This window comes from Rana temporaria, chromosome 10 (assembly GCF_905171775.1).
Source record: "Rana temporaria chromosome 10, aRanTem1.1, whole genome shotgun sequence".
NCBI lineage: Eukaryota > Metazoa > Chordata > Amphibia > Anura > Ranidae > Rana > Rana temporaria.
In genome coordinates, this window is record NC_053498.1 from 141785863 (window position 1) to 141813008 (window position 27146).

The 27146-nt window shown below is 45.3% G+C and overlaps 12 non-coding genes across 12 annotated transcripts; 6 read left to right on the forward strand and 6 right to left on the reverse strand.

Annotated features, from left to right (window-relative positions):
- Positions 1 to 2761: 2761 nt before the first annotated feature.
- TRNAF-GAA lies at positions 2762 to 2834 on the reverse strand. The gene has a single exon. It is a non-coding gene; the product is annotated as a tRNA-Phe (tRNA).
- A 2263-nt stretch (positions 2835 to 5097) lies between these two features.
- On the forward strand, positions 5098 to 5180 carry TRNAL-CAG. Its single transcript has one exon. It is a non-coding gene; the product is annotated as a tRNA-Leu (tRNA).
- Positions 5181 to 9325: 4145 nt separating this feature from the next.
- Positions 9326 to 9398, reverse strand: TRNAF-GAA. Its single transcript has one exon. It is a non-coding gene; the product is annotated as a tRNA-Phe (tRNA).
- Positions 9399 to 13917: 4519 nt separating this feature from the next.
- Positions 13918 to 13990, reverse strand: TRNAF-GAA. The gene has a single exon. It is a non-coding gene; the product is annotated as a tRNA-Phe (tRNA).
- A 1085-nt stretch (positions 13991 to 15075) lies between these two features.
- Positions 15076 to 15158, forward strand: TRNAL-CAG. The gene has a single exon. It is a non-coding gene; the product is annotated as a tRNA-Leu (tRNA).
- Positions 15159 to 20370: 5212 nt separating this feature from the next.
- On the reverse strand, positions 20371 to 20443 carry TRNAF-GAA. The gene has a single exon. It is a non-coding gene; the product is annotated as a tRNA-Phe (tRNA).
- Positions 20444 to 20783: 340 nt separating this feature from the next.
- TRNAL-CAG lies at positions 20784 to 20866 on the forward strand. The gene has a single exon. It is a non-coding gene; the product is annotated as a tRNA-Leu (tRNA).
- Positions 20867 to 21804: 938 nt separating this feature from the next.
- TRNAF-GAA lies at positions 21805 to 21877 on the reverse strand. The gene has a single exon. It is a non-coding gene; the product is annotated as a tRNA-Phe (tRNA).
- Positions 21878 to 23645: 1768 nt separating this feature from the next.
- TRNAL-CAG lies at positions 23646 to 23728 on the forward strand. Its single transcript has one exon. It is a non-coding gene; the product is annotated as a tRNA-Leu (tRNA).
- Positions 23729 to 24079: 351 nt separating this feature from the next.
- Positions 24080 to 24162, forward strand: TRNAL-CAG. The gene has a single exon. It is a non-coding gene; the product is annotated as a tRNA-Leu (tRNA).
- A 360-nt stretch (positions 24163 to 24522) lies between these two features.
- Positions 24523 to 24595, reverse strand: TRNAF-GAA. Its single transcript has one exon. It is a non-coding gene; the product is annotated as a tRNA-Phe (tRNA).
- Positions 24596 to 26012: 1417 nt separating this feature from the next.
- TRNAL-CAG lies at positions 26013 to 26095 on the forward strand. Its single transcript has one exon. It is a non-coding gene; the product is annotated as a tRNA-Leu (tRNA).
- Positions 26096 to 27146: the final 1051 nt, after the last annotated feature.

A 27146-nucleotide genomic window follows, 5' to 3' on the forward strand; every position in this document is an offset into this window, starting at 1 on the left:
TGCCTGAGATTCTAGCCTGGACCGTGGGTATGTGTGTGCACTGCAGACTGCAGTACACTGTAATCACTGAACTGCATTATCTCTATCCCTTCTCTCCCCCATCTGTCTCCCTCCCCCTCTCCTGTTCTTTCAAGACATTCACAATTTACTTTCTGTAACGGTCACCACCGTTTACAATATTCCAATCCATCGCCCCACGACAGGTTATCAGACAGTCCGACAGACATCAGACACGACCCATTTCATTTCCCAGAATAACCGAGACAAAACAAGCTCTGGTACTGGTTCCAAAATGAATGAATGAATCCTTTAATGGTAACTTAGCTTTGTTATATACAGTACAAGCATGTTACAGTTAATCACAGGGACAAAGACACACTCCACCCACACATCACACAATGGGGGGCTTCATACACATTCTTTTAGATAATGACATTCTGATGAGTTAATTACTACTTATTACCCAGACGGTCTGGCTCTGCATTTAGAGGGGTTAATTACTACAGCTTGACAAGTCACATTCCACATCTTAATAATGTCATTAGCATACACAATGAACAGGTCTTAGGAGCAGACCTAATTAGCACAATGGACACAAAACAGTATTAGCATCACACAAAGGAATGTCTAGGAGCAGACTCAATTAACACCTCAAAAGCATGTGTCCCCACATTGAATGAAAACACTCTATTGACCTGTCGGAGTCAGACTTTAACAACTTGTAATATTTCAAGATATCCTGCAATACATGAATTCTCAGTAATGTCCCATCTCATGTAATTTATAATTATCATTTCTCAGTCACCCTATGCCCAAAAGGGCATAGTGACGCTGGCACAGGAGTAAACCCCATCCTTCAAAAGTCTCTGGGTGTCACGGGCCATTCTGTTACACTTTCACTTTCAGTTAGGCAGGTAATATACAATGCAAATTTTTTTCCTACATCCACAGATTGCAGGAAAAAAACTTGCATGATTCCCCCATCAACACAAACAGTGCTGACGGGAATATCCCTCCTGCCCAGCAATTGTATTCTATACAGCAACCACTAGTGATAATCATAAGAGAATCTGCTCATTAATGGTTCAAATCTCAGCCAGTTCCTGCTGAACCAGCTGAGATTTAAACTGTCTATGGCTGGTCTGAGCTCTTAGGCAGCCCATACATTGATCACTTTTTTTCATTCAACTATTAGGTTGAATAATAAAAAAAAAGAAATGATCCAATTCCCCCATCTACACATTATAGGTGGATGGGGGAATCGTCCCAGTGTGGACCAGTGCTGGAACAACCAGAGTTGCTGTCCTGTCCCGGCTATTCACAGCGCTGGTCTCTGCCTCCATGGCAGCGGCGGCAGGACATTGGAACCCAGAGCTGGTTACTTTATGGAGCTGATGTACAGGAGGGCCAACACAATTTGTTGTTAGAGATGGGCTGGGCATGTTCAAAATTCCACATGCCAGAGCCTGCCAGGAAGCCCACACTGCACAGCGCTAATCACAGGCAGTGAGACATTTCCCGGTCCGCTGCTGCACAGATCAGGAAATGTCTCACTGCCTGTGATTAGCACTGTGGAGTGTTGGCTTCCTGGCGGGATCGGGCATGTGGGATTTCAAACACACCCGAGCCCATCTCTATTGGTTGTAGACAGTTGAGCTCCCTGCAGGTTGCTTAGCAGCAGTGGCGCTTCTCTGACATGCTGATCGGGATGCAATCCAGGTGATGCTCCCAATCAAATCCTAGTGTTAAATATCAGATTTTATTGATCAAAGCCCACACTTTACAGGCATAGAGCCCACATGGCTGCTGAACATATGGTTGATTATATATATATGTGGTTGTACTCTTGATGCTAATAAATACTGTGTTTATTAGATCTGACTGGGAGCATCACCTGGATCACATCCCGATCAGCATGTCAACAGAGAAGGTTATACAGCATTACTGCTGCCAGGTGACCAGCTGGGGGCTCGGCTCTCTATAACCAATAGTGCCAGCCTTCCCCTGAATGCACCCATAATGTCACCAGCACTAGGTCCTAATAGACTGCCGCCGCTGCCAAGGAGACAGACGCCAGACCAGCGCTGTAAAAAGCAGGGACAGGACAGCTGGGGAACCCCACAGTGGCAGAACACCAGGCCCCCGGTGGCAAGACAACCTTTGCAACCCTGAAAGTTCTCCCACTGCTTTGGACCCTTATATTTTCTTGGTGTGCTGGTGACATATATCTCTTGTTTTCTGCCACCCTGGGGGGCCCCAGTATAGTAGGAAGGGAGCTCACGACAGAACATGTAAAAGGGCCCATTGTGGGATCGTAGTAAAGGGCCCCAGGAGATTATATATATATATATATATATAAATTGCATTTTATAGTTGGCCCCCCTACTTTTGTCCCTGTCCCCCCATGTGCCCCCCCTAAATATGAAAGCTGGAGACGCCACTGCTCCTGATCCCAGTGTTGTGTTCTCCTGACCCCCCCTGTACTGTGCCCTCCTGATCCCAGTGTTGTGCCCTCCTGATCCCCCTGTACTGCGCCCTCCTGATCCCAGTGTTGTGCCCTCCTGATCCCAGTGTTGTGCCCTCCTAACACCCCACCCCCCCCCCCTGTACTGTGCCCTTTGCGATGACTAGTCTTTGATTTATGGAATGTTTTTCTTTTGTAAAATCGATTTTATTGAAAGTACTAATTAATATAAGTTTCATTCTATCAACTATTTATACTTTATTTCTTGAAAGTAGCTGTGTGTCATCAAAAAAGATTTGCCGAAACCCGGGATCGAACCAGGGACCTTTAGATCTTCAGTCTAACGCTCTCCCAACTGAGCTATTTCGGCTCTGTGAGGATTGACTTTTTTTTAAAAAAGTGAGGAGGAGACTATATGAACTCTTTCACTGCTGGATACATTTTTCCATTTAACCGCTTCCATTCCGGGCCAATTCTATCACCCCTCCTTACATGTAAAAATCATCTCTTTTTTGCTAGAAAATTATTCAGATCCCCCAAACATTTTTATATATATATATATGTATTTTATAAAAGACCCTAGGGAATAAAATGACGGTCCTTAAATATTTTTACGGGCCAGTGTTTGTTTCACAAAGCACTTGCCTGTAAAGTTGCGGCGGCGTAGCGTAAATCCGCCCGGCGCAAGCCCGCCTAATTCAAATGATCCGGGTAGGGGGCGTGGATCATTTAAATTAGGCGCGTTCCCGCGCCGATCGTACTGCGCATGCGCCGTCCCTAAAATTTCCCGAAGTGCATTGCGCTAAATGACGTCGCAAGGACGTCATTGGTTTCGACGTTAACGTAAATGGCGACCAGCGCCATTCACGGACGACTTACGCAAACAACGTTAAATTTCAAATTTCGACGCGGGAACGACGCCGTACTTAACATTGGCTACGCCACCTAGGGGGCAGCTTTATCTTTACGCCGCATATCTCTTACGGAAACGGCGTAAATTTACTGCGACGGGCAAGCGTACGTTCGTGAATCGGCGTAACGACTCATTTGCATATTCTACGCCGACCGCAATGGAATCGCCACCTAGCGGCCGGCCTAGAATTGCAGCCTAAGATCCGACGGTGTAAGTCACTTACACCTGGCGGATCTTAGGGAGATCTATGCATAACTGATTCTATGAATCAGGCGCATGGATACGACGGCCGGACTCAGAGATACGACCGGCCGGACTCAGAGATACGACGGCGTATCTTCTTTATGAATCCGGCCCAGTATTTTTTGCTTGAAAACTATCGTATTTATCGGCGTATACCGCGCACTTTTGTGCCCTGAAATTCAGGGCAAAATCGTGGGTGCGCGATATACGCCGATACCCGCTTCCCGCGCCGAGTTTGAACTACTGCGCCGGCATATACCGAGCGCAGTACACTCGTGTATAGTCGGGCAGGCTCGGGTTCTCTCGCAGTCACGTCCTGAACGTACAGGACGCACAGGACGTGACCGCGAGAGGAGCCGAGCCTGCCCGACTATACACGAGTGTACTGCGCTCGGTATATGCCGGCCCAGTAGTTCAAACTCAGCGCGGGAAGCGGGGATCGAGCGGGGAGGACACCGCAGAAGGACGCCGGACCCGGCGAGGAGGACACCACCGAAGCCGCAGACGGACGCCGGACCCCGACGAGGCCGCCGATGGACGCCGCGCAAGACACCAAAACTGTAAGTACTAAAATCTTTTTTTTACAGGAATGCGGGTCCACTTTAGGGGTGCGCGCATAGGTGTGCGCAGCCTATTGCATTAGGGTGTGCACCCCAAAGCTCAAACATATTTGCATGTGTATATACAGTATACTGATGGCGTCCGTAGAGCGGTGGACGGTGTCAGTAGGGCAGAGATTGGTGTCAGTAGGTCAGTGGACAGTGTCAGTAGTTTTCTATTTTTATTATATATTTATTTTATTTTAGGAGCCCCCTTAGGGAGCTTTGGTGAAATATCAGGGGTCTATTTTTGTGCGTTACTGCACGCTTAACGCAGTATATTTCAGTGTGTTACTGCACGTTTAATGCAGCATATTTTAGTGCATTAGTGCACGTTTAACGTTGTATATTTCGGTGTGTTATGTGCCGTTTAATGCTGTATTTTTCTGTGCGTTAGTGCATGTTTAACGCAGTATATTTCGGTGCAATCTGCACAACACAGGGTGATTAGGGTGTGCCCAGGCACACCTGGCACACCCTGTGCACACACCTATGGTTGCGCGCTATATCCCGGAGCGCGCAATACCCCAATAAATACGGTACTTAGAACCCCCAATCATTATATTGTATACTTTTTTTGCAGAGACCCTAGAGAATAAAATGGCGTTGTTGCAATATTTTTTTGCCACACTGTATTTGCGCAGCGGACTTTGAAACGCAATTTTTTGGGGGAAAAATACAATTCACTGAATTAAAAAAAAACAGATAAGCCAATTTTTTTCTATAATGTGAAAGATGATGTCATGTAATTTGGACCAGTCAAATCATATAACAAGTCGCACCGGTGTGAATGGGGGCTAAGGCATGAGCAGCTGATCAAGACTGTGGCTGCTGAAGTGATCAGGACTGTGGCGGCTCCAAGTCAATCTTATAACAATGTCAGGATGGCCGAGCGGTCTAAGGCGCTGCGTTCAGGTCGCAGTCTCCCCTGGAGGCGTGGGTTCAAATCCCACTTCTGACAGCAACATTTTTGACCCTTGACTTTGTAATGTGATCTTCTAAATATGTGTGTGCTGAGATACTAAGAGTCCATTCACACCTGAGCGACAGACGCGGTAGCGGCGTATTTTGCCATCAAACGCAGCCACTGTGCCCATCAAACGCAGCCACTGTGCCCATCAATTGTGTGTGCTGAGATACTAAGATAAGTCCTGAATGCTCTTAGGATATGTTTCGACTTGTCATGCGATTAGGGACTGCGAGATCGCATGACAATTCGTACCCCATGATTTCCAATGAGTACCATTCATATCTGTACAACTTAAAGTTTCAGTGACGTCAAAGTAGTCCATGGCACCCTGCACTACTTTGGTCAGACTTTGATGCAACTTGAGGTCTACTGTATAGACCTCAACAGTGGCGGCTGGGTTCAATTTTTTTAAGGGGGCGCAAACAAATAAAAAAATTATGAAAACAAAATCAATTTCAGCCACTGTGCCCATCAATTGCAGCCTCTGTGCCCACCAAACGCAGACAATGTGCCCATCAAATGCAGCCACTGTGCCCATCAAACGCAGCCTCACTGTGGCATCAAACGCAGCCACTGTGCCCATAAAACGCAGCCACTGTGCCCATTAAACGCAGCCACTGTGCCATGAAACGCAGCCACTGTGCCATGAAACGCAGCCACTGTGCCCATGAAACGCAGCCACTGTGCCCATCAAGCGCAGCCACTGTGCCCATCAAACGCAGCCACTGTGCCATCAAACGCAGCCACTGTGCCCATCAAACGCAGCCACTGTGCCCATCAAACGCAGCCACTGTGCCATCAAACACAGACATCAAACACAGCCACTGTGCCATCAAACACAGCCACTGTGCCCATCAAACGCAGCCACTGTGCCCATCAAACGCAGCCACTGTGCCCATCAATTGCAGCCACTGTGCCATCAAACACAGCCACTGTGCCCATCAAACGCAGCCACTGTGCCCAATAATTGCAGCCACTGTGCTCATCAAACGCAGCCACTGTGCCATCAAACGCAGCCACTGTGCCCATCAAACGCAGCCACTGTGCCCAATAATTGCAGCCACTGTGCTCATCAAACGCAGCCACTGTGCCCATCAAACGCAGCCACTGTACCATTAAACGCAGCCACTGTGCCATCAAACGCAGCCACTGTGCCCATCAATTGCAGCCACTGTGCCCATCAAACACAGCCACTGTGCCCATCAATTGCAGCCACTGTGCCCATCAAATGCAGCCACTGTGCCCATCAAACGCAGCCACTGTGCCATCAAATGCAGCCACTGTGCCATCAAACGCAGCCACTGTGCCTATCAAACGCAGCCACTGTGCCATTAAACGCAGCCACTGTGCCATCAAACGCAGCCACGGTGCCATCAAACGCAGCCACTGTGCCATCAAACGCAGCCACTGTGCCCATCAAACGAAGCCACTGTGCCCATCAATTGCAGCCACTGTGCCCATCAATCGCAGCCACTGTGCCCATCAAACGCAGCCACTGTGCCCATCAATTGCAGCCACTGTGCCCATCAAACGCAGCCACTGTGCCCATCAAACGCAGCCACTGTGCCATCAAACGCAGCCACTGTGCCCATGAATTGCAGCCACTGTGCCCATGAATTGCAGCCACTGTGCCCATGAATTGCAGCCACTGTGCCCATGAATTGCAGCCACTGTGCCCATGAATTGCAGACACTGTGCCCATGAATTGCAGACACTGTGCTATTTGAAAAATTGCTGCGCAAATACAGTGCAAGATAAAAAGTTGCAATGACTGACATTTTATTCTCTAGGGTGTCTGCTAAAAAACATATATAATGTTTGGGCTTCTATGTAATTTTCTAGCAAAAAAAAAAAGTTTTTTACATGTAGTTAATCCCTATGTAGAAGGGCTACGCATGATTAGCATAGGCGTGCGCACAGGGTGTGCCAGGTGTGCCCAGGTACACCCTAATCACCACCCTGTGCCGAACAGATTCCCCCTACTGACCTGGCTCGCCCTCCTTCCCCCTACAGCACTGCCTGCCCCCCCCCCCTCTCCCACCGATTGTTGCTGTGGATGTTTTAGGATGAGTGGGGGAAGGGGCCAGTAAATATCCCATTTACCGGCCCCTTCCCTTTCTGAATAAACATCATGAGTGATCGGTAGAGTGCGTTTGAGCTTTGGGGGTGCACACCCTAATGCCAAAGGCTGCGCACACCTATGATGATTAGGCCCCGTCATATCTTGTTTTGTATCCACAAATGTATGTGGGCTCGATCCGACTGGCGTACGTCTTAGTACGCCGTCGGATCTTAGGTGCATATTTACGCTGGCCGCTAGGTGGTGCTTCCGTTGATTTCCGCGTCAAGTATGCAAATTAGCTAGCTTCGCCAATCCACAAACGTACATCCGCCCGGCGCTTTTTTTTACGTCGTTTACGTAAGGCTTTTTTCGGCGTAACGTTACCCCTGCCTCTATGAGGCGTACGCAATGTTGAGTATGAACGTCGGGCCAGTGTAGAATTTTCCGTCGTGTACGTCCATTGCGTCCATTGCGTAAAACGTTCGCGAATAGGGCTTTGCGTAAATTACGTTCACGTCGTCTGGGCATTGAGCGGGCCTAATTTAATTTGTAAAATCCGACGTGATACTGAGCATGCGCGCGCATGCGCCTTATGAAAAAAAACGTCATTTACGTGGGGTCAAGCTTGTTTTACATAAAACACGCCCCCCTGTTCATCATTTGAATTCCGCGCCCTTACGCCGGGAGATTTACGCTACGCCGCCGTAACTCTAGAGGCAAGCGCTTTGTGAATACAGCACTTGCCTCTCAAAGTAGCGGCGGGGTATGCGTAACTACGATACGCTACGCCTGCCTAAAAATACGCCACCCTACGTAGATCTGGCCCATTGTGTTTTTATTAACATTTTTCATTGTACAAAAAGAAGTCAAAAACACACAAAACATTTCCCACAGATAGCCCCACCCTAGTACACAGAAAAACAAAAGAAAAAAACTAAACAAACAATCTATTTCTTACCTCTACAAAAAAAAAGAAGAAGGAATAATTTGTAATATTGTACATAAAACCTGAATTTTAAACTAGGACAAATTAGTTTAAATTTCAAAAAATAATAAATATACAGTATATTTTATTTATATATATGTGTGTGTGTGTGTTGTAGTGTGACAATCACCAAACAATACAGTTAAAGTGATTGTAAAAAAATGTTTTTTTTTAAAAAAAAAAGGGTTTTAAATAATAGGGCTCTTCAAAAGCTTTTCATGAATTCATGAATTTTCTAATTTTTTAATTCGTAAAATTCATGAATTTTCACATTTTACAATACGTAAAATTCAGGAATTTTCTCATTTTCAAATTTGTAAAATTCATAAATTTTTTAATTCGTAAAATTTATGAATTTTTTAATTCGTAAAATTCATGATTTGTCAAATTCGTAAAATTCATGATTTTTTACATTTTCCAGTTCGTAAAATTCATGAATTTTTTAATTCGTAAAATTCATGAATATTTTAATTCGTAAACTTCATGAATTTTTTATTCGTAAAATTCATGATTTTTCAAATTCGTAAAATTCATGAATTTTCCAATTCGTAAAATTCATGAATTTTTACATTTTCCAGTTCATAAAATACATGAATTTTCCAATTTTCCAGTTCGTAAAATTCATGAATTTTAAAATTTTCCAATTCATAAAATGCATGAATTTTAAAATTTTCCAGTTAATAAAATTCATGAATTTTAAAATTTTCCAGTTCATAAAATTCATGAATTTTCAGATTTTCCAGTTCATAAAACTCATGAATTTTCAGATTTTCCAGTTCATAAAACTCATGAATTTTCAGATTTTCCAGTTCATAAAACTCATGAATTTTCAGATTTTCCAGTTCATAAAACTCATGAATTTTCAGATTTTCCAGTTCATAAAACTCATGAATTTTCAGATTTGTAAAATTCATGAATTGGGCATGCGTGAAGCAGGCTTTGCTTTTTGATTAGCCTGGCGGCGAAGGAAGGAGGAGGGGGCGAGCTTTGTAGACTGTATATTTCATATAAGTTTGATAATGTCTGTAATGATGTTTTTTTATTTTTTTTTTAACAATAAAACTATTGAATAAAAAAAAATAAAACATCTGCCGAAACCCGGGATCGAACCAGGGACCTTTAGATCTTCAGTCTAACGCTCTCCCAACTGAGCTATTTCGGCTGTGGCTTCACAGTAACTTTTTGAAAAAGTGCAGAGGAGGCCGCGTTTAACTCTTTCACTGCTTGTTCTAATTTTTCTATTTAATTAAAATAATGTTTTTCTTTATTTTACACTTATACAAAATGTATATAATTGTTATTTTTTTTGTTAAAGTGTTTCTAAACCCACAACAGTAAAATCAGTCTGTATTAGAATATAGTCACTTTGGTACCGAAGGTTCTTTGCTCTTCTATATGTAATTTTGCCCATGTTTGTACAATAATAAATAAAAACAACTTACCATACTGATTGTGCGCTCACCTCAGTGACGACCTCATATCCTTTAACCACTTAAGGACCCCTTCACGCCGATATACGTCGGCAGAATGGCATGGCTGGGCACAATCACGTACCTGTACGTTGCCCTTTAAGCCCAGCCATGGGGTCGCGCACAAGCGTGCATGCGACCCGGTCCGAAGCTCCGTGACCGCGGGACTCGCGGACCCGATCGCCACTGGAGTCCCGCGATCGGTCCTCCGGAGCTGAAGATCGAGAAGAGGTGTGTGTAAACACAGCTTCCCCGTTCTTCCCTGTGGCGCCGTCATCGATCGTCTGTTCCCTGATATAGGGAAACACGATCAATGACGTCACACGTCCAGCCCCGCCCCCCTACAGTTAGAAACACATATGAGGTCACACTTAACCCCTTCAGCGCCCCCTTGTGATTCACTCCCAAGCTGCAATTGTCATTTTCACAGTAAACAATGCATTTTTTTGCCGTGAAAATGACAATGGTCCCAAAAATGTGTCAAAATTGTCCGAAGTGTCCGCCATAATGTCGCAGTCACGAAAAAAATCGCTGATCGCCGCCATTAGTAGTAAAAAAAATATTAATAAAAATGCAATAAAACGATCCCCTATTTTGTAAACGCTATAAATTTTGCGCAAACCAATCGATAAACGCTTATTGCAATTTTTTTACCAATAATAGGTAGAAGAATACGTATCGGCCTAAACTGAGGAAAAAAATGTTTTTATATATATATTTTTGGGGGATATTTATTATAGAAAAAAGTAAAAAATATTGTTTTTTTTCCCCAAAATTGTCACTCTATTTTTGCTTATAGCGCAAAAAATAAAAACCGCAGAGGTGATCAAATACCACCAAAAGAAAGCTCTATTTGTGGGGGAAAAAAGGACGCCAATTTTGTTTGGGAGCCGCGTCGCACGACAGTCAGTTAAAGCGACGCAGCGCCAAATTGCAAAAACTGGCCAGGTCCTTTACCTGCATAAAGGTCCGGGTCTTAAGTGGTTAATTACTTGCTACCCAGGCCAATTTTGACACTTCGCTCCAACATGTAAAAATTATCATTTATTTGCTAGAAAATTACTCAGAACCCCCAAATTTCATATATATATTTAATACCGCTGTGTATTAAATGATTTTCTTCACATTAGAAAGATATCCTCTCACTTCCTGTGGAGTCTCTTGGACAGGAAGTGATGAGAAATCTCCCTAAGAAGAACACATATGGCAAAAACAAAACAAAACAAAATAAAAAAAAGTGACCGTTAGTTTAACCCTCTAGCACTATCTAGAAAGGAAAAATAAATGTTGGCTTTAGATACACTTTAATGATCCTTTTATCCTTTTTCTCCCCCTCCGTGTTTTTTGGTCCCACTCTGTGCTCTGGACCCCCTCCGTGCTCCTCAGCCCCCCTCTGTGCTCCTCGTCCCCCCCCCACCGTGCTCCTTGGCCCACCTCTGTGCTCCTCGTCCCCCCCCCACCGTGCTCCTTGGCCCACCTCTGTGCTCCTCGGCCCCCCTCCATGTTCCTTGGTCCCTCTCCTGTCAGTATTTCTTTTTTACAATTTTATCTTTTACAATTCTTTTTTTTACAATGCTTTATTTTTTTTTGGGGGGGGGGGGGTGTCAGTGTGTTTTTTTTAATTATCTTTACAATTTAACCTTTTTAATATTTATTTACTACAAATACTATTTACTACGGAGGGGGACCGAGGAGCACGGAGGGGAACCGGAGTACGGAGGGGGACCGAGAAGCACGAAGGGGGGCCGAGTAGCACGGAGGGGGTCTGGAGTCCAGAGGGGGACCGAAGTGTGGGACTGGAGTCAGGGGTGATCAGTGTGGCGCTGGGGGAGGGAGAGGAGGAGAAGCGGCTGCCAGCTGCTTTGTTGTCAGCTGCTTTTGAGACATGGAAAGGGATTGAGGACAGATTCCACAGTCCCTTTCTCTGCAGTCTCAGCTCCACTGAAGATGAATGGAGAGGAGACAGCAACTCCTCTCCATTCATAAATTGAAGCAGAGTTTACGATGCTCAGTGACAGTTATGAATAGACAGTGAGTGATCTGTGCATTCAGAAAAGGAAGGAGCCGGTAAATGACATATTTACCGGCTCCTTCCTCCGATCTCCATTCTGACAGATCAAGGAAAGGGGGGGCGGAGGGGGACCGAAAAGCAGGGAGGGGACCAAGTATACAGAGAGGGACTGAGGAGCACGGAGGGGGACCGAGGAACACGGAGGGGGACCGGGGAACACGGAGGGGGACCGGAGCACGGAGGGGGACCGAGGAGCACGGAGGGGGACCAGAGCACGGAGGAGGACCGAGGACCACGGAGGGGGAACGAGGAGCACGGAGGGGGACCAGAGCACGGAGGGGGAACGAGGAGCACGGAGGGGGAACGAGGAGCACGGAGGGGGAACGAGGAGCACGGAGGGGGACCGAGAAGCACAGAGGGGGAACGAGGAGCACGGAGGGAGACCAGAACACAGAGGGGGGCCGAGGACCACAGTGGGGGACTGGAGTCAGGGGTGATCGGTTGCCGGCAGTGTTAACCCTTCTTCGGCCGCTAGCAGGGGTTAAAACCGCACCGCTAGTGGCCAAATACCACCGCAATTCCGACGGTATAGCGGCACTAAAAATAGCGCTGCTATACCATCAGCGCACCTCCCGCCCCAGTGTGAAAGGGGCCTAACACTCACTTTCACACTGCCCAAAGGTATTGGTATCGGTGCAACCCTAGTACAGTGGAACCTTGGAATCCGTTCCAGGAGAATGCTTGTAATCCAAAGCACTGGCATATCAAAGCACGTTTCCCCATAGAAGTCATGGGAAACTAAGATAATTTGTTCCGCATTGACTTCTATGGCATGCAATACCGCATGTGGCCAGAGGTGGTGGAGGGGGTGCCGAAGAGCCTCAGAAATACTCGGGGACAGCTCGGCTGATCTTGGAAACCCTTGGAAACACTCTAACTCAGTAGTCCCGAATGTCACCGGCGCCCCCACACCTCTGGCCAAATGCGGTATTGCACGCCCCATTAGCTTGAATTCTGCTAGTTTTGCGAGACAACACTCGCAAACGTAGTCAGGATTTAACCACTTCCTTACTGGGCACATATACCCCTTCCTGACCAGGTGAAATTTCAGCTTCCGGCACTGCGTCGCTTTAACTGACAATTGCACGGTCATGCGACGTGGCTCCCAAACAAAATTGACGTCCTTTTTTCCCCACAAATAGAGCTTTATTTTGGTGGTATTTGTTCACCTCTGCGGTTTTTATTTTTTGCGCTATAAACAAAAATAGAGCGACAATTTTGAAAAAAAAACAATATTTTTTACTTGTTACTATAATAAATTGCCCAATTTTTATTTTTTTATTTTTTTTTTCTCAGTCTAGGCGATACGTATTATTCTACATATTTTTGTTAAAAAAATAATAAAAAAACATCGCAAGAAGCGTCTGGTTTGCGCAAAAGTTATTGCGCTTACAAAATAGGGGACAGAATTATTATTTTTTATTATTTTTTTTTACTACTAATGGCGGCGATCAGCATTTTTTTTCGTGACTGCGACATTATGGCGGAGACATCGGACACTTTTGACACATTTTTGGCGCCATTCACATTTATACAGCTATCAGTGCAATAAATATGCACTAATTACTGTATAAATGTGACTGGCATTGAAGGGGTTAACACTAGGGGGTGAGGAAGGGGTTAATGTGTACCCTGAATTGTGTTACTAACTGTGGGGGAAGGGGGGTGACTGGGGGAGGTGACCGATGCTGTGTCCCTATGTACAAGGGACACAAATCGGTCTCCTCTCTCCCCTGACAGGACGTGGAGCTCTGTGTTTACACACAGAGCTCCACGTCTTGTCCCTGTAGCCGCCGATCGCGAGTCCCTGGCGGACATCGCGGCCGCCAGGCACTCGCATCGGCATCTCAGCGATGCGGCGCGCGCGCGCAGGCCGTAAAAACACGGCCTCCCAGAGATGTAGAGCCACCCTGCGGCCGTACAAAGTCGTACGGCCGTCGGGAAGTGGTTAAAAAAGATAAAAGTTGCTCGTTCACCACGTTACGTGTAAACAAAGGTTTACCACTGTATATATATATAAATATTTTTTTTTTTTTGCAATATTTTACGCTTTGGGGGGAACATGGGATTTTGAACCGGTTAGTCCTAGTATAATATTCAGGCTTCATTTCCTTGTATTTTTTTCATCATCAAAAAATATTTGCCGAAACCCGGGATCGAACCAGGGACCTTTAGATCTTCAGTCTAACGCTCTCCCAACTGAGCTATTTCGGCTCCAAAAGCCAATCCAATTATTAAAAAAAGTGGGGGAGGAGACGGTGTTAAACTCTTTCACTGCTGGACTGAATTTTTCATCAAATTTAAATTTCGTGGAATTTTTTAAGCTCGGCGTTTACATGCAGAAATCAAAAATTTTCCATTTTACGCTTTTAATAGCATTTTTCTAGCAGAATAAGAAAAAAAAACACTAAACGTTAGTACAAAAAAAATTGTGTTTTTTTTCTTTCTGCCAATCGCTGATTGCCGCCATTACTTAAAAAAAAGCCATAGAAATATCCCATAGTTTGAACTTTTGCGCCAACCAATCAATATATACGCGTATTGGGATGACCAAAAATATGTACCGTATTTATCGGTGTATACCGCGCACTATTTTCCCCTTAAAATCAATTGGGGGAAATCGTGGGTGCGCGACATACGCCGATCCTCCTCAGAGACAGCCGATCCTCGCTGTCTCTGAGCGCCGCCATCAAAGCCCGACAAAGACCGAGCCGAGTGTACTGCGCACTCGGCTAGGCTCGGCTCCGCCCGCAGAGAAGAGCCGAGAGAAGCCGAGAAGACCCGAGAGAAGCAGAACACACCGGAAATCCGGCTCTGCACAGATCGACCGAGGCGCCAAATTCAACGCTGCAACCCCCGGCAGACGGACGCGACGGACACCGACAAGGCTGGATGGACCGGCAGACGGACGCGACGCACACCGACAAGGCTGGACGGACCGGCAGACGGACGCGACGGACACCGACAAGGCTGGATGGACCCCACGCAAGGCCGCAGACGGACGCCAGACAAGGCCGCCGATGGACGCCGGGCAAGACAGCAGACGGACACCGACAAGGCTGGACGGACCCCGCGCAAGGCCGCAGACGGACGCCGGACAAGGCCGCCGATGGACGCCAACAGCAGACGGACACCGACGAGGCTGAGCATCCAAAAAGTAATTTTTTTCCAAAACTTCCCTTCTCAGCTTGGGGTGCGCGTTATACGCCGGCGCGCGGTATACCCCGATAAACTGATGAAGAAATTTATTTATTTATTTACAAAACAGAGTACAGTGTCACTTTATGCTTTTTACTAATGTCAGGATGGCCGAGCGGTCTAAGGCGCTGCGTTCAGGTCGCAGTCTCCTCTGGAGGCGTGGGTTCAAATCCCACTTCTGACAGCAACTTTTTAATTCTTTTCAAAGAGATTGTAATGTGATATTCTAATTATGTGTGTGCTGAGATACTGAGATAACAGCTGAATGCTGATAATGACAGTAATAATAATGTACCTACCTGACACATTTTAACCAACAGGTCACATGACAGCGCACTGAAAGAGGAACTACTCACATCATTTGTAATAAAAACATCTTTGCCATTCTGAAGCTTCCCTCCAATCACTTTGCATATTATTTTATATATACTGTAATTTTAACTGTGGGCAACTGAATCGGCTGCCTGTTCTCTTCCTGGATTTACACAGACACACCTCCAGCTCTGCAGCTTTCATTGGCCCTCTTATGACTCCTCCCCCTTCCCTTCTTGGCAAACTCTCAGGAGAGAGAGAGAGTTATGCACGATGTCATAATCCTAGGCTAATGACCAGCCAAGAAACAGGAAGTGGGCTGTATAAGGGATTTACTGGCAGAAAAAAAAAGCGGCACTGATGGGCGGCACGAATGGGCACTGATAGGCGGCACGGATAGGCGGCATGGATGGGCTAGGATAGGCGGCCCGCATGGGCACAGATAGGTGGCACGGCTGGGCACGGATAGGCGGCACGGACGGGCACGGATAGGCGGCACGGACGGGCACGGATAGGCGGCACGGATAGGCGGCACAGCTGGGCACAGATAGGCGGCACGGCTGGGCACGGATAGGCGGCACGGACGGGCACGGATAGGCGGCACGGACGGGCACGGATAGGCGGCATGGATGGGCACTGATAGGCGGCATTGGATGGGCACTGATAGGTGGCACGGATGGGCATAGATGGGCACTATTGTATGTGTTGTACTAATGGACAGGGCCGGTACAAGGGGTGGGCGGAGGGGACGGATGCCCTGGGCGGGACCATTTACTGGAGGAAGAGGGGCGCAGTAGAAGTGCTGGTGTACTGGCCGCGCTACATAGAAAACAACAGCATGTGCCGAGTGCGCTCCTACACCCGGCACAAGACTGAGACCAGTCCCGCCCCTCACTTCTCTATCGGGCAGAGTAATCACAAGAGAGAACCCATGTAATTTCCTGCAGTGAATTCTTCCCACCTCCCTCTCAACGCTGACTCCAAAGTCAATGCGAGTAGCGCTTGCACAGTCAGTTCACCCATATGCTTCCAAATTCAAAAGCAGACCGGGTCTCCTGCTTGCCATAATAACTGCAGCAGACCCGGCTCCTGAAGCGAGCAGTGCTCCCGTCCCTGTCTGTATGCTCAGAAAGCTATGCTGGTAAAACTCACAGCACAGCAAGGAGATGCAGGATGTCGTCATACCAGTGCTTGTTCCGCATAGACAGGGATCTGTGCAGTCACATACCAGTTCTTATCCAATCATGCTACTCCAGCCCCTCCCCTTTCTCCTGCCACCAGATTTGGACAACTTTAAAGCGGGAGTTCACCCATTTAAAAAAAAAAAAAAATCTCCCCTTAGCTTCCTGCTCGTTCGGTCTAGGGGAATCGGCTATTTATATTAAAATATGTGCAGTACCTACCCGTTTTCGAGCTGCATCTTCTTCCGTCGCTTCCGGGTATGGGTCTTCGGGAGCGGGCGTTCCTTCTTGATTGACATTCTTCCGAGAGGCTTCCGACGGTCGCATCCATCGCGTCACTCGTAGCCGAAAGAAGCCGAACGTCGGTGCGGCTCTATACTGCGCCTGCGCACCGACGTTCGGCTTCTTTCGGAAAATCGTGACGCGATGGATGCGACCGTCGGAAGCCTCTCGGAAACCTGTCAATCAAGAAGGAATGCCCATTCCCGCAGCCCATACCCGGAAGCGACGGAGAGGATGCGTCTCGTAAACGGGTAAGTACTGCACATATTTTTAAATAAATAGCCGATTCCCCTAGTAATAACGAGCAGGAATCTAAGGGGGAAAAGTGCCCTCTAAGGGTGAACCCCCGCTTTAAGCAGTTTCAGAGGAGGAGGAAGTGGCTAAAATGAGCCCTCTGCTCTTCTGTGTCACAGTGAGTTTTTTTCCTTTGCTTCAGGAATAGAAAGCAGCAGCATGGATAGTCAGTGATAGGGAAAGGGGCAGCAGCATGGTAGGTTGGTGCAGGCAGCAGAGATAGAGGGGAACGGGATCCAAGGAAGACATGCTCTTACAGTCTGTTCATGTTCATCCTGACACTGGGCTGTGAAAGATCTTTATCATCAGAGGGACACTTGCATTCCTTTAAACCAGCAGAAATCATGTTTCCTACATTAGGTCTCTACCTGGGAGAAAAGAATGCAAGGTCTGTATGTTCTGTCTCTCTGCTACACCTTAGGGCTCATTCACACTTTTTGGGGCTGTTGCAGAGCATCCTCATTCAGTTGAAGGGGTTGTACACAGTGGGTGGAAGCACCTGCCAAAAGCAACACAGGGTGTAATTGCTGCCATGACACTAAACATGGCTGAAATATGTATACACCCCCAGCCACTGCCTGTATGCAGCTAACTGGAGTAGCGGGTGGTAAAAACTTCAGGGTTTAACAGTCCCCCTCACCACTTGTGTTAATAATGCATTCTAACATAACATTGCTGGTGTGGTTCCACAATAAGACAATAAAAATACCACATTACTCTTGACTTTTGTGTGTGTGTGTGTATATATATATACACACACACACACACTTATTTAGTTTAATTTCCGTGGTATAATTTACTGGTAAAAATTATTAGTGCCCCCCAAGTTTTGACTGTGGCATCTTATGTACCCCCCCTATATATTGTTCCTAGAGTCGCCACTGCGCCCAACAGGCGATTCCTTGTCCCAGCCGGTGGGACTTCACCGAGAGGCCGGCCAGGAGGCGGTATGGGAAACCGACACTGACTCGTTCTTTACACCGGGGGGGAGGGCGCAGTTTGCCATCTTCGCCCTGGGCACCGAATGACCTTGTCCCAGCACTGCTAATGGATGCCAATCAGTGCCAAACAATGCCTGCCAATCAGTGATGCCCATTGTGGGCACTGATTGGCATTCATTGCGGCACTGATTGGCATCCATTTTCTGTGTCCTCCTCATCCCTGGTGGTCTAGGGTGGCATCCTTTATTTTATTTTTTTTACATTTCTAGTGGTCTATATGGCCATCCCTGGTGGTCCAGTGGGCATCCCTGGTGGTCCAGTGGGCATCCTCGGGGGGGCTGTGTTGATGATCGATCAGCACAAACCCCCCCCTGTCACAGGAGCAGCCGATCGGCTCTCCTCTACTCGCGTCTGACAGACACGAGTGAGGAAAAGCCGATTACCGGCTTTTCCTTTTTACATCGTGATCAGCCGTGATTGGACACGGCTGATCACATGGTAAAGTGTCTCCGTGAGAGACTCTTTACCTTGATCGGTGTTGCGGGGTGTCAGACTGACATAGGGTTGCCACCTCATCCCTTTAAAACAGAACACATATGAATTACACAGGTTCTGTGGCTAATTAAGGTGGTAATTAGACTAATTTGGTGCCTTACCTGCATTAAATCAGCCACAGAACCTGTGTATTTCATATGTGTTCTGTTTTAAAGGGATGAGGTGGCAACCCTATGTCAGTCTGACACCCTGCAACAACGATCGCCGCGATGCGCGCCCCCGGGGGCAGCGTCTCAGAATCCTGAGGACGTCATATGACGTCCAGTCAGGATTCTACAACCACTTTGCCACCGTCAATCTGTCATTGGCGGGTCGGCAAGTGGTTAAATATATTGTTACAGGTTAGTCCTAATATAAAATTCAGGCTTTATTTACAAAATTACAACAGTTTTTTTTTTGGTGTAGAGATGACATGATTTTGTGAAGTCATTTCAGCTGTATTTTTCTCTTCATCAAAAGCTGTATATGTGTATGTGTTTGTGTGTGTGTATATATACAAGCCCGGACTGGCCATAGGGAAAACTTGGCATTTGCCCGGTGGGCCGAGGCCACCCCCTCCGTGGCCTGTTGATGATCAGGCCACACAGCGGGAGGTAAGCGGCGCCTCCCCGAGGCCAGGACAGGGGTAACACAGGTCGCGGCCGCCACTCACCTACCACTATGTGGCCATGCCTGTGTCATCTCCGGGCTCTGGCGCAACTACCAGTAATGTTAGCGGCTGATTGGCTGACCTGTGTATCTCACACACAGCTCAGCCTCAGAGCCGACACTGACAGTTCCGCTCTCGGCTCGGACAATTCCTCCTCCTCCCCCCACATCTCTACTCCGATCTGCCCCGCCCACATCCTCTGTGTCTTCCCCGCCCACACCCCCTGTGTCTGCCCAGCCCACATCCTCTGTGTCTTCCCCGCCCACACCCCCTGTGTCTGCCCCGCCCACATCCTCTGTGTCTTTCCCGCCCACACCCCCTGTGTCTGCCCCGCCCACACCCCCTGTGTCTGCCCAGCCCAATCATCCTCGGGAAGATGTGAAGGAAGATTTGGAACGCCATATAAAAGCTGCAGGCAGACTGCCCCTGAACCTCCATCCTGGGGTCAGTAAACTCCCTCTCTGTCCTGCCTCCCAGTTTATATATAAAACTAATTTAAGGGGTGCTCTGTGGACTCTGATGTAAGGGGGGGTCGGTACAGACTCTGATGTAAGGGGCAACTGTGCAGACTCTGATATAAGGGGGGTCTGTGCGGACTCTGATGTAAGGGGACCTGTGTGGACTCTGATGTAATGGGGGTCTGTGCGGACTCTGATGTAAGGGGACCTGTGTGGATTCTGATGTAAGGGGGGTCAGTGCAGACTCTGATGTAAGGGGGGGTCTGTACGGACTCTTATGTAAGGGGGCTCAGTGCGGACTCTGATGCAAGGGGGCCTCTGTGCAGACTCTGATGTAAGGGGGGTCTGTGCAGATTCTGATGTTAACGGGGTCTGTGCAGACTCTGATGTAAGGGGGGTCTGTGCAGACTCTGATGTAAGGGGGCCCCTTTGCGGACTCTGATGTAAGGGGGTCTATGTGAACTCTGATGTAAGGGGGGTCTGTGCGGACTCTGATGTAAGGGGGGTCTGTGCGGACTCTGATGTAAGGGGGGCCTGTGCTGACTCTGATGCGATGGGTGTCTGTGCGGACTCTGATGTAAGGGGGGTCTGTGCAGACTGATGTAAGGGGGGTCTATCTGGACCTGTATATAAATGTATTCATATTATTTTTTTTAACATATTGTTACTAATTAGTCCTAGTATAAAATTCAGAGTTGTATTTTTCTCTTTTATCAAAAGCTTCTGCCGAAACCCGGGATCGAACCAGGGACCTTTAGATCTTCAGTCTAACGCTCTCCCAACTGAGCTATTTCGGCTCTGCAGGAAAGGCAGATTTTTTATAAAGTGGGGGAGGGGACGGTGTTGAACCCCATAGAGAATCTGTGGTGTATTGTCAGGAGGAAGATGAGAGACACCGGACCCAACAATGGAGACGAGATGAAGGACGCTATCAGAGCAACCCGGGCTTCCATAACGCCTCAGCGCGCACTTTTTGGTGCGTTCTTCAAAAACACACATATAACGCATCTCCGATTTATTTCTTTTCAATACAGAGTACAGTGTCACTTTAAGCTTCGAAAGCCAAAGATAGAAGATGATTGGTTGGCACGAGCAGCCAATCAGGATTCTCGGTGATCCTAAAGATTTTGTACCAATGTCAGGATGGCCGAGCGGTCTAAGGCGCTGCGTTCAGGTCGCAGTCTCCTCTGGAGGCGTGGGTTCAAATCCCACTTCTGACAGCAACTTTTTATCTCTTTACAAAGACATTGTAATGTGATATTCTAATGTGCAGACTCTGATGTAAGGGGGCCCCTGTGCGGACTCTTATATAAGGGGAGTCTATGCAGACTATGATGTAAGGGGAGTCTGTGCGGACTCAGATGTAAGGGGGCCCCTGTGTGAACTCTGATGTAAGGGGGGTCTGTGCGGACTCTGATGTGATGGGGGTCTGTGCGGACTCTGATGCGATGGGGGTCTGTACGAACTCTGATGTAAGGGGGGGTCTATGCGGACTCTGATGTAAGGGGGGGTCTGTGCGGACTCTGTTGTGATGGGGGTCTGTGTGGACTCTGATGTGATGGGGGTCTGTGCGGACTCTGATGTGATGGGGGGTCTGTGCTGACTCTGATGCGATGGGTGTCTGTGCGGACTCTGATGTGATTGGGGTCTGTGCGGACTCTGATGTAAGGGGGGTCTGTGCAGACTCTGATGTAAGGGGGGTCTATCCGGACCTGTATATAAATTTATTTACAGGCATACCTCACTTTAAGTACACTCACTTTACATACACTCGCGAGTAAGGACATACCCGCGAGTGTATGTAAAGTGCCTTACAAGTACTGTACAGACATTTTGCAGCCGTAGCAGAAGGAGTTGAAGCTCTGAGAGCATAGCCCGACCTGTTCCAGTGTGCCCCTGACACCCCCACTACAGCCCCCGAGACCTCAACTACAGCTCCTGAGACCCCCACTACAGTCCCTGACCCCCCACTACACCCTAGAAGTGAAAAAAGGTATTGTTTCACTTTAAGTACATTTTCGTTTTACATACATGCTCTGGTCCCATTGTGTACTTAAAAGTGGGGTATGCCTGTATATTATTTTTTTTTAACATATTGTTACTAATTAGTCCTAGTATAAAATTCAGAGTTGTATTTTTCTCTTTTATCAAAAGCTTCTGCCGAAACCCGGGATCGAACCAGGGACCTTTAGATCTTCAGTCTAACGCTCTCCCAACTGAGCTATTTCGGCTCTGGAAGGCAGGACACAGTGTTTAACTCTTTCACTGCAGGACTGACTTTTTCAGTTTTTTTTTTTTTATTTACTGAAAAAGTCATGAATTTTTGAAGTTTAGTATTTAGATGCAGAAACTAAAACTCTTCCATTTTGCGTTTTTAAGAAAAAAAAACGCTAAATGTTAGTACAAAAAAATCACGTTTTTTGTACTAACCCCCCCTCACGCTCACTGGAGTGCTGTGCTTAGTGGCGGTGGGTCCTTAAGGGGCGCCACCCCCCTACTTTGCATGTGCGGGGCACCGGACTAATGCCTTTCTATTAGGTCTTTTTTTTGTTAAGCACATGATTATAGCCTGAGGCTCTTATTGGCTCAAAAAAGGTTGGGCTCGGGGCGCAGAGAACCCACCCTCTTGTGATAACTAACAATTCAATATTGCTAAGCAGGAACACAAGATCTTTGTGTTCTCGCAGTCAGTCCATCCCCCACACAGTTAGCAAGCACTTACTAGGCACACAGTTAACCCTTTGATCGCCCCTGATTTTAACCTCTTCCCAGCCAGTGTCATTAGTACAGTGACAGTGCATATTTTTAGCACTGATCACTGTAATAATGACACTGGTTCCCAAAAAAGTGTCAAAAATGTCAATTAGGTGTCTGATCTCTCCGGCGCAATGTTGCAGGCCCGCAAAAAATCGCTAATTGCCTCCACTACTAGTAAAAAAAAAAAATGGCATAAAAATATCCCATAGTTTGTAAATGCGATAACTTTTGCGCAAACCAATTAATATACGCTTATTGTTTTTTTTTTTTGCAGAAACGAAAACTCTTCCATTTTGTTCTAAATGTTAGTACAAAAAAATCATGTTTTTTGTACTAACCACCCACACTCACTGGAGTGCTGTGCTTACGAACTCTGATGTAAGGGGGGGTCTGTGCGGACTCTGATGTAAGGGGGGTCTGTGCAGACTCTGATGTATGGGGGGTCTGTGCGGACTCTGACGTATGGGGGGTCTGTGCAGACTCTGATGTAAGGGGGCCCCTGTGCGGACTCTGATGTAAGGGGGGTCTGTGCGGACTCTGATGTGATGGGGGTCTGTGCGGACTCTGATGCGATGGGGGGTCTGTGCGGACTCTGATGCGATGGGGGTCTTTGCCCATTCTAAAAGCGATGGGGGTCTGTACGAACTCTGATGGGGGTCTAAGCGGACTCTGATGTAAGGGGGGTCTATGCGGACTCTGATGTAAGGGGGGGTTCATGCAGACTCTTATGTAAGGGGGGTCTGTGCGGACTCTGATGTAAGGGGGGGTCTATTTTTTGTCCCAGTCTGGGCCTGTGAATATATATGTATATATATATTTATTCATATTATTTTTTTACATTTTTGTTATATCATTATTTTATTTTTTAACATGTTGTTACTAATTAGTCCTAGGATAAAATTCAGGCTTCGTTTACAAATGATTTATTTATTTATGTATTTATTTATTTTTTTGGTGTATAGATGGTATTATTACATGATTATCTAATGTGATTTCAGCTGGGCTGTATTTTTCTCCCTATATATATATTTATATTTTTTTTTTAATTTTTGTTTATTTATTTTTTTCAATCATTTATTTATATATATATATATTTTTTTTTTGGTGTATAGATGGTATTATAACATGATTATCTAATTTTTAGAGTATCACTTTAATCATTGCCAGCCAAAGATAGAAGCGGATTGGTTGGCAAGAGCAGCTGATCAGGACTTTGGCCAATCCAGTTGAATTTATTATAATGTCAGGATGGCCGAGCGGTCTAAGGCGCTGCGTTCAGGTCGCAGTCTCCTCTGGAGGCGTGGGTTCAAATCCCACTTCTGACAGCAACTTTTTATCTCTTTACAAAGACATTGCAACATAATATCCCAACTATGTGAGTGCTGAGTGCTGATAATGACAGAAGGTACAAGGAGTAATAATAATCAGATGTGTAATTGGTTTCGTTCTGAAGTTGTTTATTAACGAATTTCGAAAAATTGGTTAATTCAGAAATATCCGAATTAACAAACATTTGTTTTACATTTTTATTTTATTTTTTAAATCATTTTTATATATATAAATTGTTACTGGTTAGTCCTAGTATAAAATTCAGACTTCATTTACAAAATAACAACATTTTTGTTTTTTGGTGTAGAGATGACATGATTTTGTAAAGTCATTTCGGCTGAGTTGTTGTCAGGATGGCCGAGCGGTCTAAGGCGCTGCGTTCAGGTCGCAGTCTCCTCTGGAGGCGTGGGTTCAAATCCCACTTCTGACAGCAACTTTTTTTTACACTTTACAAAGACATTGCAACATAATATCCCAACTATGTGTGTGCTGAATGCTGATAATGACAGGAGGTACAAGGAGTGATAATAATTAGACGTGCAATTGTTTATTAACGAATTTCGATAAATTGGTTAATTTAGAAATATCCGAATTAACAGAATTTTTTTTTACATTTTTATTTTATTTTATTTTTTAAATCATTTTTATATATATAAATTGTTACTGGTTAGTCCTAGTATAAAATTCAGACTTCATTTACAAAATAACAACATTTTTTTGGTGTAGAGATGACATGATTTTGTAAAGTCATTTCGGCTGAGTTGTATTTTTCTCTTCATCAAAAAGCTTCTGCCGAAACCCGGGATCGAACCAGGGACCTTTAGATCTTCAGTCTAACGCTCTCCCAACTGAGCTATTTCGGCTCTGTGAGTAACTCAACTTTTTGAAAAAGTGGGGGAGGAGAAGGTGTTTAACTCTTTCACCGCCGGACTGACTTTTTCATTCAATTTCACGAATTTTTTGAAGCTCACCATTTAGATGCAGAAAAACGAAAACTCTGTGCTGAAGGGGGGTCCATCTGTGCTGAATGGAGGGGGTCTGTGCGAAATGGGGAGGTCTTTGCTGAAGGGGGGGTCCATCTGTGCTGAAGGGGGGTCCATATGTGCTGAAGGGGGGTCTGTACATTCTCTAGGCTATATTTATATGAGCATGGAGTGAAGCTGAATTATCTCAAGAGCTATTTCACACTGCCAGCTGGCCGCGTTATCAGTAAAGCGCCGCTAAAAAGTGGCGCTTTACCATCGTTTTAGGTGCGCTATTTGGCCACTAGTGGTGCGCTTTTAACCCCTGCTAGCGTTTGAAGAAAGGGTTAAATGCGGCTGTGCATCGCCGCTGCCAAAGCCCCCCCCCCCTGAAAAAAATTCAGCGGATGCCCTACTTTGCATGTGCGGGGCACCGGACTAATGCCTTTCTATTAGGTCTTTTTTTTTAAAGCACATGATTAGAGCCTGATGCTCTTATTGGCTCGAAAAAGGTTGGGCTCGGGGCGCAGAGAACCCACCCTCTTGTGATAACTAGCAATTCAATATTGCTAAGCAGGAACACAAGATCTTTGTGTTCTCGCAGTTAGCCCATCCCCCACACAGTTAGCAAGCACTTACTAGGCACACACTTAACCCTTTGATCGCCTCTGATGTTAACCCCTTCCCAGCCAGTGTCATTAGTACAGTGACAGTGCCTATTTTTAGCACTGATCAATGTAATAATGTCTCTGGTTCCCAAAAAAGTGTCATTACTAGTAAAAAAAAAAAAAAAGCACAAAAATATCCCATTACTTTGTAAATGCGATAACTTTTGCGCAAAGCAATTAATATACGCTTATTGGACTTTTTTTCTATTATCTAAAATTTGTAGTAGAATAAATATTGGCCTAAATTGATGAAGAAATTCGATTTTTTTATTGGATATGTTTTATAGCAGAAAGTAAAAAATACAGTTTATTTTTTCAAAATTGTTGGTAATTTTTAGTTTCTAGCGCAAAAATAAACTGTAGAGGTGATCAAATACCACCAAAAGAAAGCTCTATTTGTAGGAAAAAAAGGACATCAATTGTATTTGGGTACAACGTCGCACAAGCGCGCAATTGTCAAATTAATGCAGTGCTGTATCGCAAAAAAATGGCCTGATCAGGAAGAAGGTAAAAAATTCCGGGGGTGAAATGGTTAATATCATTTCTTTTTAGCGTGTCACTTTAAACTTTGACAGTCAAGGATAGACGTGGATTGGTTGGCAAGAGCAGCTGATCAGGACTGTGGCGGCTCCGAAGACCTGTATAACAATGTCAGGATGGCCGAGCGGTCTAAGGCGCTGCGTTCAGGTCGCAGTCTCCTCTGGAGGCGTGGGTTCAAATCCCACTTCTGACAGCAACGTTTTTTTACAATGCAACATGATATTAGGTTGTGTGCTGATAATGACAGAAGGTACAAGAAGTAATAATAGTTAAACATGTACAATTCGATTTGTTCTGAATTAGTTTATTGACAAATTAGTTCATTCAGAAATATCCGAATTAACAAAAGCCTGTTTAACAAATTTTTCTGAATATTCGTAAATTTGAATACTCGGAATTCGAAAATCCAAAAAACCCAAAAATTGGAAAATCAGAAATAACTAGCTAATTACTATTACAAACTATTAAATTATAGGCGTTGGAATTTCTTTTCAAATTTGGCTGTTACTGAACGTAACGAATACGAATTTATCCAATGTTATCCAAAATAAAGAATGCCACATCTAAACAAATGTAACAAATTAATAATAGTAAATAACAATAATAATAATATATTTTTTTAAATTATTAGTATTTATTATTGATTTGTTCAATTCCATTAGTTTAGATGTGGCATCTGTTATTTTGAATAATTCATAACTTTGGATAAATTTGTATTCGTTACGTTTACTGACAGCCAAATTTGTAAGGGAAATTCCAACACCTATAACTTAATAGTTAGTTATTATTATTTAGTTAGCTAATTATTCTTGTGAATTTCCGGATTTTCTTTCTTATTTTCAGATTTTCAGATTTACGAATTAATGAATTTATGAATTTTTCAAATTTTCAAATGCGTAAAATTCATGAATTTTCACATTTTCCAGTTCGTAAAATTCATGAATTTTCACATTCGTAAAATTCATGGATTTTCCAATTCGTAAAATTCATAAATTTTCCAGTTTGTAAAATTCATGAGTTTTCACATTTTCAAATTCGTAAAATTCATGAATTTTCCAATTTTCCAGTTCGTAAAATTCATGAATTTTCCACTACATAAAATTCATGAATTTTTAAATTGGCATCTGTTATTTTGAATAATTTATAACTTTGGGGAAATTTGTATTAGTTACATTCACTAACAGCCAAATTTGTAAGGAAATTCCAATACCTATAATTTAATAGTTAGTTAGTTATTATTATTT